The sequence below is a fragment of the Tenrec ecaudatus genome, chromosome 7 (genome assembly GCF_050624435.1).
Source record: "Tenrec ecaudatus isolate mTenEca1 chromosome 7, mTenEca1.hap1, whole genome shotgun sequence".
Taxonomy (NCBI): Eukaryota; Metazoa; Chordata; class Mammalia; order Afrosoricida; family Tenrecidae; genus Tenrec; species Tenrec ecaudatus.
In genome coordinates this window covers 146,525,668-146,549,992 of record NC_134536.1, presented here as the reverse complement: position 1 = coordinate 146,549,992, position 24,325 = coordinate 146,525,668, and positions in this window count along the sequence as shown.

Here is a 24,325-nt window from a genome sequence, read left to right as displayed (position 1 = left end):
TCTAGCTTCCCTGAATAGTTCTTGGTTACACATTGGGCTGCTAATTGCACAGTCGGTATTTTGAAATCACCGGCTGCTCTTCGGGAGAAAGATGGGACTCTACTCTGTAAAGAGGTACAGTCTCAGAAACTCACAGGTACAATTTTACCCATGTCCTGTAGGGTCGATATGAGTTAGCATTGATTCAATGGCAGTGAGCTTGGTTTGGATAGATCTGTGCTAGGGGTGCCCTAGCCTAAGCCTAGGGGAGCCCTAGCCTAAGCCTAGGGGTGCCCTAGCCTAAGGCTAGGGGTGCCCTAGCCTAAGGCAAGGGGAGCCCTAGCCTAAGGCTAGGGGAACCCTACCCTAAGCCTAGGGGAGCCCTAGCCTAAGTCTAGGGGTGCCCTAGCCTAAGGCTAGGGGAGCCATAGCCTAAGCCTAGGGTTGCACTAGCCTAAGGCTAGGGGAGCCATAGCCTTAGCCTAAGGCTAGGGGTGCCCTAGTCTAAGGCTAGGGGAGTCCTAGCCTTAGCCTAAGGCTAAGGGTGCCCTAGCCTAAGGCTAGGGGTGCCATAGCCTAAGGCTAGGGGAGCCCTAGGCTTAGCCTAAGCCTAGGGGTGCCCTAGCCTAAGGCTAGGGGTGCCCAAGCCAAAGGCTAGGGGAGCTCCAGCCTAGGCCTAAGGCTAGGGGTGCCCTAGCCTAAGGCTAGCGGTGCCCTAGCCTAAGTCTACGGGAACCCGAGCCTTAGCCTAAGGGTAGGGGTGCCCTAGCCTTAGCCTAAAGTTTGGGATGCTCTAGCCTAAGGCTAGGGGATCCCTAGCCTTAGCCTAAGCCTAGGGGTGCCCTAGCCTAAGCCTAGGGGTGCCCTAGCCTAAGGTTCAGGGTGCCCTAGCCTAAGGCTAGGGGTGCCCTAGCCTAAGGCTAGGGGTGCCCAAGGGTAAGGCTAGGGGAGCCCTAGCCTAGGCCTAAGGCTAGGGGTGCCCAAGCCTAAGGCTCGGGGATCCCTAGCCTTAGCCTAAGCCTAGGGGTGCCCTAGCCTAAGCCTAGGGGTGCCCTAGCCTAAGGCTCAGGGTGCCCTAGCCTAAGGCTAGGGGTGCCCTAGCCAAAGTCTATGGGAGCCCTAGCCTTACACTAAGGGTAGGGCTGCCCTCGCCTAAACCTAGGGGTGTCCTAGCCTAAGGCTAGGGGTGCCCTTGCCAAAGGCTAGGGGAGCCCTAGCCCTAGCCCAAGGCTAGGGGTGTCCTAGCCTAAGCCTAGGGGAGCCCTAGCCTTAGCCTAAGCCTAGGGGTGCCCTAGCCTAAGCCTATGGGTGCCCTAGCCTAACGCTAGGCGTGCCCTAGCCTAAGGCTAGGGGTGGCCTAGCCTAAGGCTAGGGGTGCCCTAGCCTAAGGCTAGGGGAGCCCAAGCCTAAGCCTAAGGGTGCCCTAGCCTAAGGCTAGGGGAGCACTAGCCTAAGGCTAGGGGTGCCAGAGCCTACGGCTAGGGGAGCCCTAGCTTAACCTAAGGCTAGGGGTGCCCTAGCCTAAGGCTAGAGGAGCCCTAGCCTTACCCTAAGGCTGGGAGTGCCCTAGCCTTAGCCTAAGGCTAGGGCTGCCCTAGCCTAATGCTAGGGGTGCCCTAGCCTAAGGCTAGGGGAGCCCTACTTTAGCCTAAGGCTAGGGGTGCCCTAGCATAAGGTTAGGGGAGCCCAGGCTTTAGCCTAAAGCTAGGGGTGCCCTAGCCTAAGGCTAGGGGTTCCCAAGCGTAAGGGTAGGGGAGCCCTAGCCTTAGCCTAAGGCTAGGGGTGCCCTAGCCTAAGGCTAGGGGTGCCCTAGCCTAAGTCTACCAGAGCCCTAGCCTTAGCCTAAGTGTAGGGGTGCGTTAGCCTAAGGCTAGGGGTGCCCTAGCCTAAGAATAGGGTTGCCCTAGCCAAAGGTTATGGGAGCCCTAGCCTTAGCCTAAGCCTAGGGGTGCCCTAGCCTAAGCCTAGGGGTGCCCTAGCCTATGGCTCGGGGTGCCCTATCCTAAGGCTAGGGGAGCCCAAGCCTTAGCCTAAGCCGAGGGGTGCCCTAACCTAGCCTTAGCCTAAGGTTTGGGGTGCTCTAGCCTAAGGCTAGGGGTGCCCAAGCCTAAGGCTCGGGGTGCCCTAGCCTTAGCCTAAGCTTAGGGGTGCCCTAGCCTAGAGCTAGGGGTGCCCTAGCCTAAGGTTAGGGGTGCCTTAGCCTAAGGCTAGGGGAGCCCTAGCCTTAGCCTAAGGGTAGGGGTGCCCGAGCCTACGGCTAGGGGTGCCCTAGCCTAAAGCTAGGGGAGCACTAGCCTTTGCCTAAGGGTAGGGGTGCCATAGCCTAAGGCTAGGGGAGGCCTAGCCTTATCCTAAGCCTAGGGGTGCCCTAGCCTAAGCCTAGGGGTGCCCTAGCCTAAGGCTAGGGGTGCCCTAGCCTAAGGCTAGGGTTGCCCTAGCCAAAGGTTGGGGGAGCCCTAGCCTTTGCCTAAGGTTGGGTTACCCTAGCCTTAGCCTAAGCCTAGGGGTGCCCAATCCTAAGGCTAGGGGTGCCCTAGCCTTAGCTTACAGCTAAGGGTGCCCTGGCCCAAGGCTAGGGGTGCCCTAGCCTAAGGCTAGGGTAGCCCTAGCCGAAGGCTATGGGAGCCCTAGCCTAAGCCTAGGGGTGCCCTAGACTACGGCTAGGGGAGCCCTAGCCTAAGCCTAGGGGTGGCCTAGCCTAAGGATAGGGGAGTACTAGCCTATGCCTAGGGGTGCCATAGCCTAAGGCTAAGGGAGCCCTAGCCTTAGCCTAAGCCTAGGGGTGCCCTAGCCTAAACCTACGGGTGCCCTAGCCTAAGGCTAGGGGTGCCCTAGTCCTAGCCTAAGGCTAGGGGTGGCCTAGCCTAAGGCTAGGCGTGCCCTAGCCTAAGGCTAGGGGTGGCCTAGCCTAAGGCTAGGGGTGCCCTAGCCTAAGGCTGGGGTGCCCTAGCCAAAGGCTTGGGGTGCCCTAGCCTAAGGCTAGGGGAGCCCTAGCCTAAGCCTAGGGGTGCCCTAGCCTAAGGCTAGGGGAGCCCAAGCCCAAGTCTAGGGGTGCCCTAGCCTAAGGCTTGGGGAGCACTTGCCTAAGCCTAGGGGTGCCCTAGCCTAAGGCTAGGGGAGCCTTGCCGAAGGTTATGGGAGCCCTAGCCTAAGACTAGGGGTGCCCTAGCCTACGGCTAGGGGAGACCTAGCCTAAGCCTAGGGGTGGCCTAGCCTAAGGATAGAGAAGTACTAGCCTAAGCCTAGGGGTGCCCTAGCCTAAAGCTAGGGGAGCCCTAGCCTAAGGCTAGGTGGGCCCTAGCCTAAGCCTAGGGGTGCCCTAGCCTAAGGCTAAGGGAACCCTAGCCTTAGTCTAAGCCTAGGGCTGCCCTAGCCTATAGCTAGGGGAGCACTAGCCTTATCCTAAGCCTAAGGGTGCCGTAGCCTAAGGCTAGGGGTGCCGTAGCCTAAGGTTAGGGGTTCCAGAGCCTAAGGCTAGGGGATCACTAGCCTTAGCCTAAGGCTAGGGGTGCCCAAGCCTAAGGCTAGGGGAGCCCTAGCCTAAGCCTAGGTGTGCCCTAGCCTAAGGCTTGGGGAGCCCGAGCCTTAGGCTTTGGGAGCCCGAGCCTAAGGCTAGGGGAGCCCTAGCCTAAGCTTAGGGGTGCCCTAGCCTAAAGCTAGGGGAGCCCTAGCCTAAGGCTAGGTGGCCCTAGCCTAAGCCTAGGGGTGCCCTAGCCTAAGGCTAAGGGAACCCTAGCCTTAGCCTAAGCCTAGGGCTGCCCTAGCCTAAGGCTAGGCATGCCCTAGCCTAAGGCTAGGGGTGCCCTAGCCAAAGGCTTGGGGAGCCCTAGCCTTAACCTAGAGGCTAGGGGTACACTAACCTAAGGCTAGGGGAGCCCTAGCCTTAGTCTAAGCCTAGGGGTGCCCTAGCCTAAGGCTAGGGGTGCCCTAGGCAAAGGCTAGGTTTGCCCTAGCCTAAAGCTAGGGGAGCCCTAGCCTTAGCGTAAGGGTAGGGGTGCCCGAGATTAAGGCTAGGGGTGCCCTAGGCTTAGCCTAAGGCTAGGGGTGCCCTAGCCTACTGCTAAGGGTTCCCAATCATAAGGCTAGGGGAGCCCTAGCCTTAGCCTAAGTCTAGGGGTGCCCTAGCCTAAGGCTAGGGTGCCCTAGCCTAAGTCTAGGCGATCCCTAGCCTTATCCTAAGGTTTGGGGTGCCCTACTCTAAGGCTACGGGATCACTATCCTTAGCCTAAGCCTAGGGGTGCCCTAGCCCAAGCCTAGAGGTGCCATAGCCTAAGGCTAGGGGTGCCCTAGACTAAGTCTAGGGGTGCCATAGCCAAAGGCTAGGGGAGCCCTAGCCTTAGCCTAAGGTTTGGGGTTCTCTAGCCTAAAACTAGGGGATCCCTAGCCTTATCCAAAGCCTAGGGGTGCCCTAGCCTAAGCCTAGGGGTGCCCTAGCCTAAGGCTAGGAGTGCCCTAGCCTAAGGATAGGGGTGCCCAAGTGTAAGGCTAGGGGAGCCCTAGCCTAGACCTAAGGCTAGGGGTGCCCTAGCCTAAGGCTAGGGGTGCCCTAGTCAAAGTCTATGGGAGCCCTAGCCTTACCTTAAGGGTAGGGTTGCCCTAGCCTAAACCTAGGGGTGCCCTAGCCTAAGGCTAGGGGTGCCCTAGCCAAAGGCTCGGGGAGCCCTAGCCTTAGCCCAAGGCTAGGGGTGTCCTAGCGTAAGCCTAGGGGAGCCCTAGCCCTAGCCTAAGCCTAGGGGTGCCCTAGCTTAAGCCTAGGGGTGCCCTAGCCTAAGGCTTGGGCAGCCCTAGCCTAAGCCTAAGTCTAGGGGTGCCTAGCCTAAGGCTAGGGGTGCCCTAGACTAAGGCTAGTGATGCCCTATCCTAAGGCTAGTGGTACCCTAGCCTTAGCTTACGGCTAAGGGTGCCCTAGCCCAAGGCTAGGGGTGCCCTAGCCTAAGGTTAGGGGTGCCAGAGCCTAAGGCTAGGGGAGCACTAGCCTTAGCCTAAGGCTAGGGGTGCCGAGGCCTAAGACTAGGGGAGCCCTAAGCTAAGCCTAGTGGTGCCCTAGCCTAAGGCTTGGGGAGCCCGATCCTAAGGCTTGGGGAGGCCGAGCGTAAGGCTAGGGGAACCCTAGCCTAAGCCTAGGGGTGCCCTAGCCTAAAGCTAGAGGAGCCCTAGCCTAAGCCTAGGGGTGCCCTAGCCTAAGGCTAAGGGAACCCTAGCCTTAGCCTAAGGCTATGGGTGCCCTAGTCTAAGGCTAGGTGTGCCCTAGCCTAAGGCTAGGGGTGCCCTAGCCAAAGGCTAAAGGAGCCCTAGCCTTAGCCTAATGTTTGGGGTGCTCTAGCCTAAGGCTAGGGGATCCCTAGACTTAGCCTAAGCCTAGGGGTGCCCTAGCCTAAGTCTAGTCGTGCCCTAGCCTAAGGGTAGGGGTGCCGAGCCTAAGGCTAGGGGTGCCCTAGGCTTAGCCTAAGGCTAGGGGTGCCAGAATCTAAGGCTAGGGGATCCCTAGCTTAGCTTAAGGCTAGGGGTTCCCGAGCCTAAGGCTAGGGGTGCCCTAGCCTAAAGCTAGGGGAGCACTAGCCTTAGCCTAAGGGTAGGGGTGCCCTAGCCTAAGACTAGGGGTTCCCTAGCCTAAGGCTAGGCGTGCCTTAACCTAAGGCTAGGGGTGCCCTAGCCTAAGGTTAGGGGTGCCCTAGCCTAAGGCTAGGGGAGCCCTAGACTTAGCCTAGCTTATGGGTGCCCTAGCCTAAGGCTAGGGGTGCCCTAGCCTAAGGCTAGGGGTGCCCAAGGGTAAGGCTAGGGGAGCCCTAGCCTAGGCCTAAGGTTGGGGTGCCCTAGCCTAAGGCTAGTGGTGTCTTAGCCAAAGTCTATGGGAGCCCTAGCCTTACCTTAAGGGTAGGGCTGCCCTAGCCTAAACCTAGGGGTGCCCTAGCCTAAGCCTAGGGGTGCCCTAACTAAAGGCTAGGGGGGCCCTAGCCTAAGGCTAGGGGATCCCTAGCCTTAGCCTAAGTCTAGGGGTGCCTTAGCCTAAGGTTAGGGCTGTCCTAGACTAAGGCTAGGGGTGTCCTAGCCTAAGGCTAGGGGAGCCCTAGCCTTAACCTAAGGGTAGGGGTGCCCAAACCTAAGGCTAAGGGTGCCCTAGCCTATACCTAGGGGAGCACTAGCCTTATCCTAAGCCTAAGGGTTCCGTAGCCTAAGGCTAGGGGTGCCCTATCCTAAGGCTAGGGGTGCCCTAGCCTTAGCGTAAGGCTACGGGTGCCCTCGCCTAAGGCTAGGGGTGCCCTAGCCTAAGGTTAGGGGTGCCAGAGCCTAAGGCTAGGGGAGCACTATCCTTAGCCTAAGGCTAGGGGTGCCCAAGCCTAAGGCTAGGGGAGCCCTAGCCTAAGCCTAGGGGTGCCCTAGCCTAAGGCTTGGGGAGCCCGAGCCTTAGGCTTGGGGAGCCCGAGCCTAAGGCTAGGGGAGCCCTAGCCTAAGCTTAGGGGTGCCCTAGCCTAAAGCTAGGGGAGCCCTAGCCTAAGGCTAGGTGGGCCCTAACCTAAGCCTAGGCATGCCCTAGCCTAAGGCTATGAGTGCCCTAGCCAAAGACTTGGGGAGCCCTAGCCTTAACCTAAGGCTAGGGGTGCACTAACCTAAGGCTAGGGGATCCCTAGCCTTAGCCTAAGCCTAGGGCTGCCCTAGCCTAAGGCTAGGCATGCCCTAGCCTAAGGCTAGGGGTGCCCTAGCCAAAGGCTTGGGGAGCCCTAGCCTTAACCTAAGGCTAGGGGTGCACTAACCTAAGGCTAGGGGAGCCCTAGCCTTAGTCTAAGCCTAGGGGTGCCCTAGCCTAAGGCTAGGGGTGCCCTAGGCAAAGGCTAGGTTTGCCCTAGCCTAAAGCTAGGGGAGCCCTAGACTTAGCGTAAGGGTAGGGGTGCCCGAGATTAAGGCTAGGGGTGCCCTAGGCTTAGCCTAAGGCTAGGGGTGCCCTAGCCTAAGGCTAAGGGTTCCCAAGCATAAGGCTAGGGGAGCCCTAGCCTTAGCCTAAGTCTAGCGGTGCCCTAGCCTAAGGCTAGGGTGCCCTAGCCTAAGTCTAGGGGATCCCTAGCCTTAGCCTAAGGTTTGGGGTGCCCTACTCTAAGGCTACGGGATCACTATCCTTGGCCTAAGCCTAGGGGTGTCCTAGCCCAAGCCTAGGGGTGCCATAGCCTAAGGCTAGGGGTGCCCTAGACTGAGGCTAGGGGTGCCATAGCCAAAGGCTAGGGGAGCCCTAGCCTTAGCCTAAGGTTTGGGGTTCTCTAGCCTAAAACTAGGGGATCCCTAGCCTTATCCAAAGCCTAGGGGTGCCCTAGCCTAAGCCTAGGGGTGCCCTAGCCTAAGGCTAGGAGTGCCCTAGCCTAAGGCTAGGGGTGCCCAAGTGTAAGGCTAGGGGAGCCCAAGCCTAGACCTAAGGCTAGGGGTGCCCTAGCCTATGGCTAGGGGTGCCCTAGCCAAAGTCTATGGGAGCCCTAGCCTTACCTTAAGGGTAGGGTTGCCCTAGCCTAAACCTAGGGGTGCCCTAGCCTAAGGCTAGGGGTGCCCTAGCCAAAGGCTAGGGGAGCCCTAGCCTTAGCCCAAGGCTAGGGGTGTCCTAGCGTAAGCCTAGGGGAGTCCTAGCCCTAGCCTAAGCCTAGGGGTAGCCTAGCTTAAGCCTAGGGTTGCCCTAGCCTAAGGCTTGGGCAGCCCTAGCCAAAGCCTAAGTCTAGGGGTGCCTAGCCTAAGGCTAGGGGTGCCCTAGAGTAAGGCTAGGGATGCCCTATCCTAAGGCTAGTGGTACCCTAGCCTTAGCTTACGGCTAAGGGTGCCCTAGCCCAAGGCTAGGGGTGCCCTAGCCTAAGGTTAGGGGTGCCAGAGCCTAAGGCTAAGGGAGCACTAGCCTTAGCCTAAGGCTAGGGGTGCCGAAGCCTAAGACTAGGGGAGCCCTAGCCTAAGCCTAGTGGTGCCCTAGCCTAAGGCTTGGGGAGCCCGATCCTAAGGCTTGGGGAGGCCGAGCGTAAGGCTAGGGGAACCCTAGCCTAAGCCTAGGTGTGCCCTAGCCTAAAGCTAGAGGAGCCCTAGCCTAAGCCTAGGGGTGCCCTAGCCTAAGGCTAAGGGAACCCTAGCCTTAGCCTAAGGCTATGGGTGCCCTAGTCTAAGGCTAGGTGTGCCCTAGCCTAAGGCTAGGGGTGCCCTTGCCAAAGGCTAAAGGAGCCCTAGCCTTAGCCTAATGTTTGGGGTGCTCTAGCCTAAGGCTAGGGGATCCCTAGACTTAGCCTAAGCCTAGGGGTGCCCTAGCCTAAGTCTAGTCGTGCCCTAGCCTAAGGGTAGGGGTGCCGAGCCTAAGGCTAGGGGTGCCCTAGGCTTAGCGTAAGGCTAGGGGTGCCAGAATCTAAGGCTAGGGGATCCCTAGCTTAGCTTAAGGCTAGGGGTTCCCGAGCCTAAGGCTAGGGGTGCCCTAGACTAAAGCTAGGGGTGCCCTAGCCAAAGACTTGGGGTGCCCTAGCCTAAGGCTAGGGGAGCCCTAGCCTAAGCCTAGGGGTGCCATAGCATAAGGCTAGGGGAGCCCAAGCCCAAGCCTAGGAGTGCCCTAGCCAAAGGCTTGGGGAGCACTAGCCTAAGCCTAGGGGTACCCTAGCCTAAGGCTAGGGGAGCCTTGCCGAAGGCTATGGGAGCCCTAGCCTAAGACTAGTGGTGCCCTAGCCTACGGCTAGGGGAGACCTAGCCTAAGCCTAGGGGTGGCCTAGCCTAAGGATAGAGAAGTACTAGCCTAAGCCTAGGGGTGCCCTAACTAAAGGCTAGGGGGGCCCTAGCCTAAGGCTAGGGGATCCCTAGCCTTAGCCTAAGTCTAGGGGTGCCTTAGCCTAAGGTTAGGGCTGTCCTAGACTAAGGCTAGGGGTGTCCTAGCCAAAGGCTACGGGAGCCCTAGCCTTAAACTAAGGGTAGGGGTGCCCAAACCTAAGGCTAAGGGTGCCCTAGCCTATACCTAGGGGAGCACTAGCCTTATCCTAAGCCTAAGGGTTCCGTAGCCTAAGGCTAGGGGTGCCCTATCCTAAGGCTAGGGGTGCCCTAGCCTTAGCGTAAGGCTACGGGTGCCCTCGCCTAAGGCTAGGGGTGCCCTAGCCTAAGGTTAGGGGTGCCAGAGCCTAAGGCTAGGGGAGCACTAGCCTTAGCCTAAGGCTAGGCGTGCCCAAGCCTAAGGCTAGGGGAGCCCTAACCTAAGCCTAGGGGTGCCCTAGCCTAAGGCTTGGGGAGCCCGAGCCTTAGGCTTGGGGAGCCCGAGCCTAAGGCTAGGGGAGCCCTAGCCTAAGCTTAGGGGTGCCCTAGCCTAAGGCTAGGTGGGCCCTAGCCTAAGCCTAGGGGTGCCCTAGCCTGAGGCTAAGGGATTCCTAGCCTTAGCCTAAGGCTAGGGCTGCCCTAGCCTAAGGCTAGGCATGCCCTAGCCTAAGGCTAGGAGTGCCCTAGCCAAAGGCTTGGGGAGCCCTAGCCTTAACCTAAGGCTAGGGGTGCACTAACCTAAGGCTACGGGAGCCCTAGCCTTAGCCTAAGCCTAGGGGTGCCCTAGCCTAAGGCTAGGGGTGCCCTAGGCAAAGGCTAGGTTTGCCCTAGCCTAAAGCTAGGGGAGCCCTAGCCTTAGCGTAAGGGTAGGGGTGCCCGAGATTAAATCTAGGGGTGCCCTAGGCTTAGCCTAAGGCTAGGGGTGCCCTAGCCTAAGGCTAAGGGTTCCCAAGCATAAGGCTAGGGGAGCCCTAGCCTTAGCCTAAGGCTAGGGGTGCCCTAGCCTAAGGCTAGGGTGCCCTAGTCTGAGTCTAGGGGATCCCTAGCCTTAGCCTAAGGTTTGGGGTGCCCTACTCTAAGGCTAGGGGATCAATATCCTTAGCCTAAGCCTAGGGGTGCCCTAGCCCAAGCCTAGGGGTGCCATAGCCTAAGGCTAGGGGAGCCCTAGCCTTAGCCTAAGCTTTGGGGTTCTCTAGCCTAAAACTAGGGGATCCCTAGCCTTATCCAAAGCATAGGGGTACCCTAGCCTAAGGCTAGGGGTGCCTTAGCCTAAGGCTATGGGTGCCCTAGCCTAAGGCTAAAGGAGCTCTAGCCTTAGCCTAAGGTTTGGGGTGCTCTAGCCTAAGGCTAGGGGATCCCTAGACTTAGCCTAAGCCTAGGGGTGCCCTAGCCTAAGGCTAAGCATGCCCTAGCCTAAAGCTAGGGGAGCCCTAGCCTAAGCGTAAGGGTAGGGGTGCCCGAGATTAAGGCTAGGGGTGCCCTAGCCTAAGGGTAGGGGTGCCCGAGCCTATGGCTCGGGGTGCCCTAGCCTAAGGCTAGGGGTGCCCTAGCCTAAGGCTAGGGGTGCCCTAGCCTTAGCCTAAGGTTTGGGGTGCTCTAGCCTAAGGCTAGGGGTGCCCTAGCCTAAGGGTAGGGGTGCCCGAGCCTAATGCTAGGGGTGCCCTAGCCTAAATCTTGGCGAGCACTAACCTTAGCCTAAGGGTAGGGTTGCCATAGCCTAAGCCTAGGGGTGCCCTGGCATAAGGCTAGGGGAGCCCTAGCCTTAGCCTAAGGCTAGGGGTGCCCTGGCCTAAGGATAATGGTGCCCTACCCTAAGGCTTGGGGTGCCCTAGCCTAAGGCTAGGGGAGCTCTAGCCATAGCCTAAGGCTAAGGGAGCCCTAGCTTAAGGCTAAGGGAGCCGTAGCCTAAGGCTAAGGGAGCCCTAGCCTAAGGTTAAGGGAGCCCTAGCCTAAGGCTACGGGAGCCCTAGCCTAAGCCTAGGGGTGCCCTAGCCTAAGGCTAGGGGTGCCCTACCCTAGGCTTGGTGTGCCCTAGCCTAAGGCTAAGGGATCCATAGCCTAAGGTTAATGGAGCCCTAGGCTAATGCTAAGGGAGCCCTAGCCTAAGTCTAGGGGAGCCCTAGCCTTAGCCTAAGGTTTGCGGTGCTCTAGCCTAAGGCTAGGGGATCCCTAGCCTTAGCCTAAGCCTAGGGGTGCCCTAGCCTTTGCCTAAGGCTAGGGGTGCCCTAACCTAAGGCTAGGGGAGCCCTAGCCTTAGCCTAAGCCTAGGGGTGCCCTAGACTAAGGCTAGGGGTGCCCTAGCCTTAGCCTAAGCCTAGGGGTGCCCTGGCCTAAGCCTAGGGGTGCCCTAGCCTAAGGCTAGGCTTGCCCTAGCCTAAGGATAAGGGTGCCCTAGCCTAAGGCTAGGGGTGCCCTAGCCTTATACTAAGCCTTGGGGTGCCCTAGCCTAAGGCTAAGCTTGCCCTAGCCTTAGGCTAGGGGTGCCCAAGCCTAAGACTCGGGGAGCCCTAGGATTAGCCTAAGGCTAGGGGTGCCCTAGCCTAAGGCTAGGGCTGCCCTAGACTAAGTCTACCGGAGCCCTAGCCTTAGCCTAAGGGTAGGGTGCCCTAGCCTAAGCTAGGGGTGCCCTAGCCTAAGGGTAGGGGAGCCCTAGCCTAAGGGTAGGGGATCCCTACCCTTAGCGTAAGGTTTGGGGTGCCCTAGCCTAAGGCTAGGGATGCCATATCCTAAGGCTTGGGGTGCCCTGGCATAAGGCTAGGGGAGCCCTAGCCTTAGCCTAAGGCTAGGGGTGCCCTAGCTTAAGGATAGGGTTGCCCTACCCTAAGGCTTGGGGTGCCCTAGCCTAAGGCTAAGGGAGCCATAGCCTAAGGCTAAGGGAGCCCTAGCCTAAGAATAAGGGAGCCCTAGCCTAAGGCTAGGGGTGCCCAACCCTAGGCTTGGTGTGCCCTAGCCTAAGGCTAAGGGATCCATAGCCTAAGGTTAATGGAGCACTAGGCTAATGCTAAGGGAGCCCTAGCCTAAGACTAGGGGTGCCCTAGCCTAAGGCTAGGGGTGCCCAAGCCTAAGGCTAGGGGAGCCCTAGCCTAGGCCTAAGGCTAGGGGTGCCCTAGCCTAAGGCTATGGGTGCCCTAGCCTAAGTCTACGGGAGCCCTAGCCTTAGCCTAAGGTTTGCGGTGCTCTACCTTAAGGCTAGGGGATCCCTAGCCTTAGCCTAAGCCTAGGGGTGCCCTAGCGTAAGCCTAGGGGTGCCCTAGCCTAAGGCTAAGGGGTGCCCTATCCTAAGGTTAGGCGTGTCCTAGCCTAAGGCTAGGGGTGCCCTAGCCTAAGACTAGGGGTGCCCTAGACTAAGTCTTGGGGTGCCCCAGCCTTAGGCTTGGGGTGCCCTAGCCTAAGGCTAGGGGAGTCCAGCCTTAGCCTAAGGCTAGGGTGCCCTAGCCTAAGGCTAGGGGAGCTCTAGCCTTAGTCTAAGGCTTAGGGAGCCCTAGCCTAAGGCTAAGGGATCCATAGCCTAAGGCTAATGGAGCCCTAAGCTAATGCTAAGGGAGCCCTAACCTAAGGCTAAGGGAGCCCTAGCCTAACGCTAGGGGTGCCCTAGCCTAAGGCTAGGGGTGCCCAAGCCTAAGGATAGGGGAGCCCTAGCCTAGGCCTAAGGTTAAGGGTGCCCTAGCCTAAGGCTATGGGTGCCCTAGCCTAAGTCTACGGGAGCCCTAGCCTAAGGCTAGGGGAGCCCTAGCGTTAACCTAAGGTTTGGGTTGCTCTAGCCTAAGCCTAGGGGTGCCCTAGCCTAAGCCTAGGGGTGCCCTAGCCTAAGCCTAGGGGTGCCCTAGCCTAAGGATAGGGGAGCCCTAGCCTAAGCCTAGGGGTGCCCTAGCCTAAGGCCTGCGGAGCCCTAGCCTTAGCCTAAGGCAAGGGGTGCCCTAGGCTTAGCCTAAGGCTAAGGGTGCCCTAGCCTAAGGCTAGGGGTGCCCAAGCCTAAGGCTAGGGGAGCCCTAGCCTAGGCCTAAGTAGGGGTGCCCTAGCCTAAGGCTAGGGGTGTCCTAGCCTAAGTCTACGGGAGCCCAAGCCTTAGCCTAAGGGTAGGGGTGCCCTATTCTAAGGCTAGGTGTGCCCTAGCCTAAGGCTAGGGGAGCCCTAGCCTTAGCCTAAGGTTTGCGCTGCTCTAGCCTAAGGCTAGGGGATCCCTAGCCTTAGCCTAAGCCTAGGGGTGCCCTAGCCTAAGGATAGGCTTGCCCTAGCCTAAGGATAGGGGTGCCCTAGCCTAAGGCTATGGGTGCCCAGGCCTAAGACTAGGGGTGCCCTAGCCTTAGCCTAAGCCAAGGGGTGCCCTAGCCTAAGGCTAAGCTTGCCCTAGCCTAAGACTAGGGGTGCCCAAGCCTAAGGCTAGGGGTGCCCTAGACTAAGTCTACCGGAGCCCTAGTCTTAGCCTAAGGGTAGGGGTGCCCTAGCCTAAGGTTAGGGGTGCCCTAGCCTAAGGGTAGGGGAGCCCTAGCCTAAGGCTAGGGGATCCCTAGCCTAAGCGTAAGGTTTGGGGTGCCCTAGACTAAGGCTAGGGGATCCCTAGCCTTAGCCAAAGCCTAGGGTTGCCCTAGCCTAAGGCTAGGGATGCCATAGCCTAAGGCTAGGGGAGCCCTAGCCTAAACCTAGGGGTGCCCTGGCATAAGGCTAGGGGAGCCCTAGCCTTAGCCTAAGGCTAGGGGTGCCCTAGCCTAAGGATAATGGTGCCCTACCCTAAGGCTTGGGGTGCCCTAGCCTAAGGGTAGGGGTGCCCTAGCCTAAGGCTAGGGGAGCCCTAGCCTAAGCCTAGGGGTGCCCTAGCCTAAGCCTAGGGGTACCCTAGCCTAAGGCTAGGGGAGCCTTGCCGAAGGCTATGGGAGCCCTAGCCTAAGCCTAGGGGTGCCCTAGCCTACGGCTAGGGGAGACCTAGCCTAAGCATAGGGGTGGCCTAGCCTAAGGATAGAGAAGTACTAGCCTAAGCCTAGGGGTGCCCTAACTAAAGGCTAGGGGGGCCCTAGCCTAAGGCTAGGGGATCCCTAGCCTTAGCCTAAGTCTAGGGGTGCCTTAGCCTAAGGTTAGGGCTGTCCTAGACTAAGGCTAGGGGTGTCCTAGCCTAAGGCTAGGGGAGCCCTAGCCTTAACCTAAGGGTAGGGGTGCCCAAACCTAAGGCTAAGGGTGCCCTAGCCTATACCTAGGGGAGCACTAGCCTTATCCTAAGCCTAAGGGTTCCGTAGCCTAAGGCTAGGGGTGCCCTATCCTAAGGCTAGGGGTGCCCTAGCCTTAGCGTAAGGCTACGGGTGCCCTCGCCTAAGGCTAGGGGTGCCCTAGGCTAAGGTTAGGGGTGCCAGAGCCTAAGGCTAGGGGAGCACTAGCCTTAGCCTAAGGCTAGGGGTGCCCAAGCCTAAGGCTAGGGGAGCCCTAGCCTAAGCCTAGGGGTGCCCTAGCCTAAGGCTTGGGGAGCCCGAGCCTTAGGCTTGGGGAGCCCGAGCCTAAGGCTAGGGGAGCCCTAGCCTAAGCTTAGGGGTGCCCTAGCCTAAAGCTAGGGGAGCCCTAGCCTAAGGCTAGGTGGGCCCTAGCCTAAGCCTAGGGGTGCCCTAGCCTAAGGCTAAGGGATCCCTAGCCTTAGCCTAAGCCTAGGGCTGCCCTAGCCTAAGGCTAGGCATGCCCTAGCCTAAGGCTAGGAGTGCACTAGCCAAAGGCTTGGGGAGCCCTAGCCTTAACCTAAGGCTAGGGGTGCACTAACCTAAGGCTAGGGGAGCCCTAGCCTTAGCCTAAGCCTAGGGGTGCCCTAGCCTAAGGCTAGGGGTGCCCTAGGCAAAGGCTAGGTTTGCCCTAGCCTAAAGCTAGGTGAGCCCTAGCCTTAGCGTAAAGCTAGGGGTGCCCGAGATTAAATCTAGGGGTGCCCTAGGCTTAGCCTAAGGCTAGGGGTGCCCTAGCCTAAGGCTAAGGGTTCCCAAGCATAAGGCTAGGGGAGCCCTAGCCTTAGCCTAAGGCTAGGGGTGCCCTAGCCTAAGGCTAGGGCGCCCTAGTCTGAGTCTAGGGGATCCCTAGCCTTAGCCTAAGGTTTGGGGTGCCCTACTCTAAGGCTAGGGGATCAATATCCTTAGCCTAAGCCTGGGGGTGCCCTAGCCCAAGCCTAGGGGTGCCATAGCCTAAGGCTAGGGGAGCCCTAGCCTTAGCCTAAGGTTTGGGGTTCTCTAGTCTAAAACTAGGGGATCCCTAGCCTTATCCAAAGCCTAGGGGTGCCCTAGCCTAAGCCTAGGGGTGCCCTAGCCTAAGGCTAGGGGTGCCTTAGCCTAAGGCTTGGGGTGCCCTAGCCTAAGGCTAGGGTTGCCCTAGCCAAAGGTTAGGGGAGCCCTAGCCTTAGCCTAAGCTTTTGGGTGCCCTAGCATAAGCATAGGGGTGCCCTAGCCTAAGGCTCGGGGTGCCCTAGCCTAAGGCTAGGGGTGCCCTAGCCTTAGCCTAAGGTTTGGGGTGCTGTAGCCTAAGGCTAGGGGTGCCCTAGCCTAAGGGTAGGGGTGCCCAAGACTAAGGCTAGGGGTGCCCTAGCCTAAATCTAGGCGAGCACTAGCCTTAGCCTAAGGGTAGGGGTGCCATAGCCTAAGGTTAGGGGAGCCCTAGCCTTAGCCTAAGGCTAAGGGTGCCCTAGCCTAAGGCTAGGGGTGCCCTAGCCTAAGGCTAGGGGTGCCCTAGCCTAAGGCTAGGGGTGCCCAAGCCTAAGGCTATTGGAGCCCTAGGCTTAGCCTAAGGCTCGGGTGCCCTAGCCTAAGGCTAGGGTTGCCAGAGCCTAAGGCTAGGTGAGCCCTAGCTTAGCCTAAAGCTAGGGGTGCCATAGCCTTACCCAAAGGCTAGGAGAGCCCTAGCCTTAGCCTAAGGGTAGGGGTGCCCTAGCCTAAGGTTAGGGGTGCCCTAGCCGAAGGCTAGGGGAGCCCTAGCCTTAGCCTAAGGCTATGGGTGCCCTAGCCTAAGGCTAAAGGAGCTCTAGCCTTAGCCTAAGGTTTGGGGTGCTCTAGCCTAAGGCTAGGGGATCCCTAGACTTAGCCTAAGCCTAGGGGTGCCCTAGCCTAAGGCTAAGCATGCCCTAGCCTAAAGCTAGGGGAGCCCTAGCCTAAGCGTAAGGGTAGGGGTGCCCGAGATTAAGGCTAGGGGTGCTCTAGCCTTAGCCTAAGGCTAGGGGTGCCCTAGCCTAAGGCTAGGGGTGCCCTAGCCTAAATCTAGGGGATCCCTAGCCTTAGCCTAAGGTTTGGGGTGCCCTACTCTAAGGGTAGGGGATCACTATCATTAGCGTAAGCCTAGGGGTGCCCTAGCCCAAGCCTAGGGGTGCCATAGCCTAAGGCTAGGGGTGCCCTAGACTAAGGCTAGGGGTGCCATAGCCAAAGGCTAGGGGAGCCATAGCCTTAGCCTAAGGTTTGTGGTTCTCTAGCCTAAAGCTAGGGGATCCCTAGCCTTATCCAAAGCCTAGGGGTGCCCTAGCCTAAGCCTAGGGGTGCCCTAGCCTAAGGCTAGGGGTGCCTTAGCCTAAGGCTTGGCGTGCCCTAGCCTAAGGCTAGGGTTGCCCTAGCCAAAAGTTAGGGGAGCCCTAGATTTAGCCTTAGCCTTGGGGTGCCCTAGCAGATGCATAGGGGTGCCCTAACCTATGGCTCGGGGTGCCCTAGCCTAAGGCTAGGGGAGCCCTAGCCTAAGCCTAGGGGTGCCATAGCATAAGGCTAGGGGAGCCCAAGCCCAAGGCTAGGAGTGCCCTAGCCAAAGGCTTGGGGAGCACTAGCCTAAGCCTAGGGGTACCCTAGCCTAAGGCTAGGGGAGCCTTGCCGAAGGCTATGGGAGCCCTAGCCTAAGACTAGGGGTGCCCTAGCCTACGGCTAGGGGAGACCTAGCCTAAGCCTAGGGGTGGCCTAGCCTAAGGATAGAGAAGTACTAGCCTAAGCCTAGGGGTGCCCTAACTAAAGGCTAGGGGGGCCCTAGCCTAAGGCTAGGGGATCCCTAGCCTTAGCCTAAGTCTAGGGGTGCCTTAGCCTAAGGTTAGGGCTGTCCTAGACTAAGGCTAGGGGTGTCCTAGCCAAAGGCTACGGGAGCCCTAGCCTTAAACTAAGGGTAGGGGTGCCCAAACCTAAGGCTAAGGGTGCCCTAGCCTATACCTAGGGGAGCACTAGCCTTATCCTAAGCCTAAGGGTTCCGTAGCCTAAGGCTAGGGGTGCCCTATCCTAAGGCTAGGGGTGCCCTAGCCTTAGCGTAAGGCTACGGGTGCCCTCGCCTAAGGCTAGGGGTGCCCTAGCCTAAGGTTAGGGGTGCCAGAGCCTAAGGCTAGGGGAGCACTAGCCTTAGCCTAAGGCTAGGCGTGCCCAAGCCTAAGGCTAGGGGAGCCCTAACCTAAGCCTAGGGGTGCCCTAGCCTAAGGCTTGGGGAGCCCGAGCCTTAGGCTTGGGGAGCCCGAGCCTAAGGCTAGGGGAGCCCTAGCCTAAGCTTAGGGGTGCCCTAGCCTAAAGCTAGGGGAGCCCTAGCCTAAGGCTAGGTGGGCCCTAGCCTAAGCCTAGGGGTGCCCTAGCCTGAGGCTAAGGGATCCCTAGCCTTAGCCTAAGGCTAGGGCTGCCCTAGCCTAAGGCTAGGCATGCCCTAGCCTAAGGCTAGGAGTGCCCTAGCCAAAGGCTTGGGGAGCCCTAGCCTTAACCTAAGGCTAGGGGTGCACTAACCTAAGGCTAGGGGAGCCCTAGCCTTAGCCTAAGCCTAGGGGTGCCCTAGCCTAAGGCTAGGGGTGCCCTAGGCAAAGGCTAGGTTTGCCCTAGCCTAAAGCTAGGGGAGCCCTAGCCTGAGCGTAAGGGTAGGGGTGCCCGAGATTAAATCTAGGGGTGCCCTAGGCTTAGCCTAAGGCTAGGGGTGCCCTAGCCTAAGGCTAAGGGTTCCCAAGCATAAGGCTAGGGGAGCCCTAGCCTTAGCCTAAGGCTAGGGGTGCCCTAGCCTAAGGCTAGGGTGCCCTAGTCTGAGTCTAGGGGATCCCTAGCCTTAGCCTAAGGTTTGGGGTGCCCTACTCTAAGGCTAGGGGATCACTATCCTTAGCCTAAGCCTAGGGGTGCCCTAGCCCAAGCCTAGGGGTGCCATAGCCTAAGGCTAGGGGAGCCCTAGCCTTAGCCTAAGGTTTGGGGTTCTCTAGCCTAAAACTAGGGGATCCCTAGCCTTATCCAAAGCCTAGGGGTGCCCTAGCCTAAGCCTAGGGGTGCCCTAGCCTAAGGCTAGGGGTGCCTTAGCCTAAGGCTATGGGTGCCCTAGCCTAAGGCTAAAGGAGCTCTAGCCTTAGCCTAAGGTTTGGGGTGCTCTAGCCTAAGGCTAGGGGATCCCTAGACTTAGCCTAAGCCTAGGGGTGCCCTAGCCTAAGGCTAAGCATGCCCTAGCCTAAAGCTAGGGGAGCCCTAGCCTAAGCGTAAGGGTAGGGGTGCCCGAGATTAAGGCTAGGGGTGACCTAGCCTTAGCCTAAGGCTAGGGGTGCCCTAGCCTAAGGCTAGGGGTGCCCTAGCATAAATCTAGGGGATCCCTAGCCTTAGCCTAAGGTTTGGGGTGCCCTACTCTAAGGGTAGGGGATCACTATCATTAGCCTAAGCCTAGGGGTGCCCTAGCCCAAGCCTAGGGGTGCCATAGCCTAAGGCTAGGGGTGCCCTAGACTAAGGCTAGGGGTGCCATAGCCAAAGGCTAGGGGAGCCATAGCCTTAGCCTAAGGTTTGTGGTTCTCTAGCCTAAAGCTAGGGGATCCCTAGCCTTATCCAAAACCTAGGGGTGCCCTAGCCTAAGCCTAGGGGTGCCCTAGCCTAAGGCTAGGGGTGCCTTAGCCTAAGGCTTGGGGTGCCCTAGCCTAAGGCTAGGGTTGCCCTAGCCAAAAGTTAGGGGAGCCCTAGCCTTAGCCTTAGCCTTGGGGTGCCCTAGCAGATGCATAGGGGTGCCCTAGCCTATGGCTCGGGGTGCCCTAGCCTAAGGCTAGGGGTGCCCTAGCCTAAGGCTAGGGGTGCCCTAGCCTTAGCCTAAGGTTTGGGGTGCTCTAGCCTAAGGCTAGGGGTGCCCTAGCCTAAGGGTAGGGGTGCCCGAGCCTAATGCTAGGGGTGCCCTAGCCTAAATCTAGGCGAGCACTAACCTTAGCCTAAGGGTAGGGTTGCCATAGCCTAAGCCTAGGGGTGCCCTGGCATAAGGCTAGGGGAGCCCTAGCCTTACCCTAAGGCTAGGGGTGCCCTGGCCTAAGGATAATGGTGCCCTACCCTAAGGCTTGGGGTGCCCTAGTCTAAGGCTAGGGGAGCTCTAGCCATAGCCTAAGGCTAAGGGAGCCCTAGCTTAAGGCTAAGGGAGCCGTAGCCTAAGGCTAAGGGAGCCCTAGCCTAAGGTTAAGGGAGCCCTAGCCTAAGGCTACGGGAGCCCTAGCCTAAGCCTAGGGGTGCCCTAGCCTAAGGCTAGGGGTGCCCTACCCTAGGCTTGGTGTGCCCTAGCCTAAGGCTAAGGGATCCATAGCCTAAGGTTAATGGAGCCCTAGGCTAATGCTAAGGGAGCCCTAGCCTAAGTCTAGGGGAGCCCTAGCCTTAGCCTAAGGTTTGCGGTGCTCTAGCCTAAGGCTAGGGGATCCCTAGCCTTAGCCTAAGCCTAGGGGTGCCCTAGCCTTTGCCTAAGGCTAGGGGTGCCCTAACCTAAGGCTAGGGGAGCCCTAGCCTTAGCCTAAGCCTAGGGGTGCCCTAGACTAAGGCTAGGGGTGCCCTAGCCTTAGCCTAAGCCTAGGGGTGCCCTGGCCTAAGCCTAGGGGTGCCCTAGCCTAAGGCTAGGCTTGCCCTAGCCTAAGGATAAGGGTGCCCTAGCCTAAGGCTAGGGGTGCCCTAGCCTTATACTAAGCCTTGGGGTGCCCTAGCCTAAGGCTAAGCTTGCCCTAGCCTTAGGCTAGGGGTGCCCAAGCCTAAGACTCGGGGAGCCCTAGGATTAGCCTAAGGCTAGGGGTGCCCTAGCCTAAGGCTAGGGGTGCCCTAGACTAAGTCTACCGGAGCCCTAGCCTTAGCCTAAGGGTAGGGTGCCCTAGCCTAAGCTAGGGGTGCCCTAGCCTAAGGGTAGGGGAGCCCTAGCCTAAGGGTAGGGGATCCCTACCCTTAGCGTAAGGTTTGGGGTGCCCTAGCCTAAGGCTAGGGGATCTCTAGCCTTAGCCAAAGCCTAGGGTTGCCCTAGCCTAAGCCTAGGGATGCCATATCCTAAGGCTTGGGGTGCCCTGGCATAAGGCTAGGGGAGCCCTAGCCTTAGCCTAAGGCTAGGGGTGCCCTAGCTTAAGGATAGGGTTGCCCTACCCTAAGGCTTGGGGTGCCCTAGCCTAAGGCTAAGGGAGCCATAGCCTAAGGCTAAGGGAGCCCTAGCCTAAGAATAAGGGAGCCCTAGCCTAAGGCTAGGGGTGCCCAACCCTAGGCTTGGTGTGCCCTAGCCTAAGGCTAAGGGATCCATAGCCTAAGGTTAATGGAGCACTAGGCTAATGCTAAGGGAGCCCTAGCCTAAGACTAGGGGTGCCCTAGCCTAAGGCTAGGGGTGCCCAAGCCTAAGGCTAGGGGAGCCCTAGCCTAGGCCTAAGGCTAGGGGTGCCCTAGCCTAAGGCTATGGGTGCCCTAGCCTAAGTCTACGGGAGCCCTAGCCTTAGCCTAAGGTTTGCGGTGCTCTACCTTAAGGCTAGGGGATCCCTAGCCTTAGCCTAAGCCTAGGGGTGCCCTAGCGTAAGCCTAGGGGTGCCCTAGCCTAAGGCTAAGGGGTGCCCTATCCTAAGGTTAGGCGTGTCCTAGCCTAAGGCTAGGGGTGCCCTAGCCTAAGACTAGGGGTGCCCTAGACTAAGTCTTGGGGTGCCCCAGCCTTAGGCTTGGGGTGCCCTAGCCTAAGGCTAGGGGAGTCCAGCCTTAGCCTAAGGCTAGGGTGCCCTAGCCTAAGGCTAGGGGAGCTCTAGCCTTAGTCTAAGGCTTAGGGAGCCCTAGCCTAAGGCTAAGGGATCCATAGCCTAAGGCTAATGGAGCCCTAAGCTAATGCTAAGGGAGCCCTAACCTAAGGCTAAGGGAGCCCTAGCCTAACGCTAGGGGTGCCCTAGCCTAAGGCTAGGGGTGCCCAAGCCTAAGGATAGGGGAGCCCTAGCCTAGGCCTAAGGTTAAGGGTGCCCTAGCCTAAGGCTATGGGTGCCCTAGCCTAAGTCTACGGGAGCCCTAGCCTAAGGCTAGGGGAGCCCTAGCGTTAACCTAAGGTTTGGGTTGCTCTAGCCTAAGCCTAGGGGTGCCCTAGCCTAAGCCTAGGGGTGCCCTAGCCTAAGCCTAGGGGTGCCCTAGCCTAAGGCTAGGGGAGCCCTAGCCTAAGCCTAGGGGTGCCCTAGCCTAAGGCCAGGGGAGCCCTAGCCTTAGCCTAAGGCATGGGGTGCCCTAGGCTTAGCCTAAGGCTAAGGGTGCCCTAGCCTAAGGCTAGGGGTGCCCAAGCCTAAGGCTAGGGGAGCCCTAGCCTAGGCCTAAGTAGGGGTGCCCTAGCCTAAGGCTAGGGGTGTCCTAGCCTAAGTCTACGGGAGCCCAAGCCTTAGCCTAAGGGTAGGGGTGCCCTATTCTAAGGCTAGGTGTGCCCTAGCCTAAGGCTAGGGGAGCCCTAGCCTTAGCCTAAGGTTTGCGCTGCTCTAGCCTAAGGCTAGGGGATCCCTAGCCTTAGCCTAAGCCTAGGGGTGCCCTAGCCTAAGGATAGGCTTGCCCTAGCCTAAGGATAGGGGTGCCCTAGCCTAAGGCTATGGGTGCCCAGGCCTAAGACTAGGGGTGCCCTAGCCTTAGCCTAAGCCAAGGGGTGCCCTAGCCTAAGGCTAAGCTTGCCCTAGCCTAAGACTAGGGGTGCCCAAGCCTAAGGCTAGGGGTGCCCTAGACTAAGTCTACCGGAGCCCTAGTCTTAGCCTAAGGGTAGGGGTGCCCTAGCCTAAGGTTAGGGGTGCCCTAGCCTAAGGGTAGGGGAGCCCTAGCCTAAGGCTAGGGGATCCCTAGCCTAAGCGTAAGGTTTGGGGTGCCCTAGACTAAGGCTAGGGGATCCCTAGCCTTAGCCAAAGCCTAGGGTTGCCCTAGCCTAAGGCTAGGGATGCCATAGCCTAAGGCTAGGGGAGCCCTAGCCTAAACCTAGGGGTGCCCTGGCATAAGGCTAGGGGAGCCCTAGCCTTAGCCTAAGGCTAGGGGTGCCCTAGCCTAAGGATAATGGTGCCCTACCCTAAGGCTTGGGGTGCCCTAGCCTAAGGGTAGGGGTGCCCTAGCCTAAGGCTAGGGGAGCCCTAGCCTAAGCCTAGGGGTGCCCTAGCCTAAGCCTAGGGGTACCCTAGCCTAAGGCTAGGGGAGCCTTGCCGAAGGCTATGGGAGCCCTAGCCTAAGCCTAGGGGTGCCCTAGCCTACGGCTAGGGGAGACCTAGCCTAAGCCTAGGGGTGGCCTAGCCTAAGGATAGAGAAGTACTAGCCTAAGCCTAGGGGTGCCCTAACTAAAGGCTAGGGGGGCCCTAGCCTAAGGCTAGGGGATCCCTAGCCTTAGCCTAAGTCTAGGGGTGCCTTAGCCTAAGGTTAGGGCTGTCCTAGACTAAGGCTAGGGGTGTCCTAGCCTAAGGCTAGGGGAGCCCTAGCCTTAACCTAAGGGTAGGGGTGCCCAAACCTAAGGCTAAGGGTGCCCTAGCCTATACCTAGGGGAGCACTAGCCTTATCCTAAGCCTAAGGGTTCCGTAGCCTAAGGCTAGGGGTGCCCTATCCTAAGGCTAGGGGTGCCCTAGCCTTAGCGTAAGGCTACGGGTGCCCTCGCCTAAGGCTAGGGGTGCCCTAGGCTAAGGTTAGGGGTGCCAGAGCCTAAGGCTAGGGGAGCACTAGCCTTAGCCTAAGGCTAGGGGTGCCCAAGCCTAAGGCTAGGGGAGCCCTAGCCTAAGCCTAGGGGTGCCCTAGCCTAAGGCTTGGGGAGCCCGAGCCTTAGGCTTGGGGAGCCCGAGCCTAAGGCTAGGGGAGCCCTAGCCTAAGCTTAGGGGTGCCCTAGCCTAAAGCTAGGGGAGCCCTAGCCTAAGGCTAGGTGGGCCCTAGCCTAAGCCTAGGGGTGCCCTAGCCTAAGGCTAAGGGATCCCTAGCCTTAGCCTAAGCCTAGGGCTGCCCTAGCCTAAGGCTAGGCATGCCCTAGCCTAAGGCTAGGAGTGCACTAGCCAAAGGCTTGGGGAGCCCTAGCCTTAACCTAAGGCTAGGGGTGCACTAACCTAAGGCTAGGGGAGCCCTAGCCTTAGCCTAAGCCTAGGGGTGCCCTAGCCTAAGGCTAGGGGTGCCCTAGGCAAAGGCTAGGTTTGCCCTAGCCTAAAGCTAGGTGAGCCCTAGCCTTAGCGTAAAGCTAGGGGTGCCCGAGATTAAATCTAGGGGTGCCCTAGGCTTAGCCTAAGGCTAGGGGTGCCCTAGCCTAAGGCTAAGGGTTCCCAAGCATAAGGCTAGGGGAGCCCTAGCCTTTGCCTAAGGCTAGGGGTGCCCTAGCCTAAGGCTAGGGCGCCCTAGTCTGAGTCTAGGGGATCCCTAGCCTTAGCCTAAGGTTTGGGGTGCCCTACTCTAAGGCTAGGGGATCACTATCCTTAGCCTAAGCCTGGGGGTGCCCTAGCCCAAGCCTAGGGATGCCATAGCCTAAGGCTAGGGGAGCCCTAGCCTTAGCCTAAGGTTTGGGGTTCTCTAGTCTAAAACTAGGGGATCCCTAGCCTTATCCAAAGCCTAGGGGTGCCCTAGCCTAAGCCTAGGGGTGCCCTAGCCTAAGGCTAGGGGTGCCTTAGCCTAAGGCTTGGGGTGCCCTAGCCTAAGGCTAGGGTTGCCCTAGCCAAAGGTTAGGGGAGCCCTAGCCTTAGCCTAAGCTTTTGGGTGCCCTAGCATAAGCATAGGGGTGCCCTAGCCTAAGGCTCGGGGTGCCCTAGCCTAAGGCTAGGGGTGCCCTAGCCTTAGCCTAAGGTTTGGGGTGCTGTAGCCTAAGGCTAGGGGTGCCCTAGCCTAAGGGTAGGGGTGCCCAAGACTAAGGCTAGGGGTGCCCTAGCCTAAATCTAGGCGAGCACTAGCCTTAGCCTAAGGGTAGGGGTGCCATAGCCTAAGGTTAGGGGAGCCCTAGCCTTAGCCTAAGGCTAAGGGTGCCCTAGCCTAAGGCTAGGGGTGCCCTAGCCTAAGGCTAGGGGTGCCCAAGCCTAAGGCTATTGGAGCCCTAGGCTTAGCCTAAGGCTCGGGTGCCCTAGCCTAAGGCTAGGGTTGCCAGAGCCTAAGGCTAGGTGAGCCCTAGCTTAGCCTAAAGCTAGGGGTGCCATAGCCTTACCCAAAGGCTAGGAGAGCCCTAGCCTTAGCCTAAGGGTAGGGGTGCCCTAGCCTAAGGTTAGGGGTGCCCTAGCCGAAGGCTAGGGGAGCCCTAGCCTTAGCCTAAGGCTATGGGTGCCCTAGCCTAAGGCTAAAGGAGCTCTAGCCTTAGCCTAAGGTTTGGGGTGCTCTAGCCTAAGGCTAGGGGATCCCTAGACTTAGCCTAAGCCTAGGGGTGCCCTAGCCTAAGGCTAAGCATGCCCTAGCCTAAAGCTAGGGGAGCCCTAGCCTAAGCGTAAGGGTAGGGGTGCCCGAGATTAAAGCTAGGGGTGCCCTAGCCT